The sequence below is a fragment of the Propithecus coquereli genome, unplaced genomic scaffold (genome assembly GCF_000956105.1).
Source record: "Propithecus coquereli isolate 6110/MARCELLA unplaced genomic scaffold, Pcoq_1.0 Scaffold838, whole genome shotgun sequence".
Taxonomy (NCBI): Eukaryota; Metazoa; Chordata; class Mammalia; order Primates; family Indriidae; genus Propithecus; species Propithecus coquereli.
Window position 1 is genome coordinate 276,595 of NW_012154596.1, and position 1,487 is coordinate 278,081.

Consider the following 1,487-nt stretch of genomic DNA (forward strand, 5'->3'; position numbering starts at 1 on the left):
AGGCATGCGCCACCATGCCCGGCTAATTTTTTCTATATATTTTAGTTGTCCAGCTAATTTCTTTCTATTTTTAGTAGAGAAGGAGTCTCAGTGTTGCCCAGGCTGGTCTTGAACTCCTGACCTCAAGCGATCGTCCCGCCTCGGCCTCCCAGAGTGCTAGGATTACAGGTGTGAGCCACCATGCCCGGCCTCTTTTTTTATTTTTGAGACACAATCTCGCTCTATTGCCTGGGCTAGAGTGCCGTGGCATCAGCCCAGCTCACAGCAACCTCAACATCCTGGGATCAAGCAATCCTCCTGCCTCAGCCTCCTGAGTAGCTGGGACTACAGGCATGTGCCACCACACCTGTCTTATTTTTTCTATTTTCAGTTGCCCGGCTAATTTCTTTCCATTTTTAGTAGAAATGGGGTCTCCCTCTTGCTGAGGCTGGTCTTCAATTCCTGACCTCAAGCAATCCTCCCGCCTCAAGCCTCCCAGAGTGCTAGGATTATAGGCGTGAGATACTACACCCAGCCTTTTCATTTTCTTTATATAAAATTTCAGACAAGGTATTAGAAATGCTTATTAATAATATGTATGCTCTCTATGCTTTTCAGATTGATCACTAACAAAAAAGAAAAAAAAATATTCCCTACATGGCTCATATTATTTTCTTAATTTTAAACTTTCTTCCAGTTAGTGTGTTTCAATTGATGTTATTTTATTGCAGGATATTAAATCTAATATAGGTATTGTTATTTGTGTTACATATTGTTATATTTTACTCGCATTTTTATTGGCATTTGACACTGGGATCATACAATATTTCATCATATAAATGTACTTAATTTCATGTAGGAAAAATATAAGTATTTTACTTTTTTTATTCTTTGCCTAATAATTTCCATATGAAAGAGGATGAGATAAACATTAATGTTTTTTGAGCATTTTAAGTTTTAGATAATTATGCATTTTATCCTTATGAAATTTATTTTAACTGCATATGATGGTTACAGGTCTAATTTGGCTTCATTTCTTCATCCCTACCATGATCTCCCCAGAATCCACAGCTCTTGTTGTAGTTGGGGGATAGCAGTTTATTATTCCAGTAAATGGGGGCAATTCAACGATGATATACTACAAATCAGTTTGATACGAGAACATGCCTTCAAATACAAGTGCCTACATGTGTAAAAAAAATAAAATTTAAAATTTTTAGGCTGGGCATGGTGGCTCACACCTATAATCCTAGCACTCTGAGACGCCAAGGTGGGAGGATCACTTGAGATCAAGAGTTTGAGAGCAGGGTGAATAAGAGCGAGACTCCATCTCTACTAAAAGTAAAAAAAAAAATTAGCTGGGTGTGCTGGTGTGCACCTGTAGTCTCAGTGATTTGGGAGGCCGAGGCGGGAGGATCGCTTGAGCCCAGGAGTTTGAGGTTGCTGTGAGCTAGGCTGACGCCACAGCACTCTAGCCCGGGCAACAGAGTGAGACTCTGTCTCAAAAA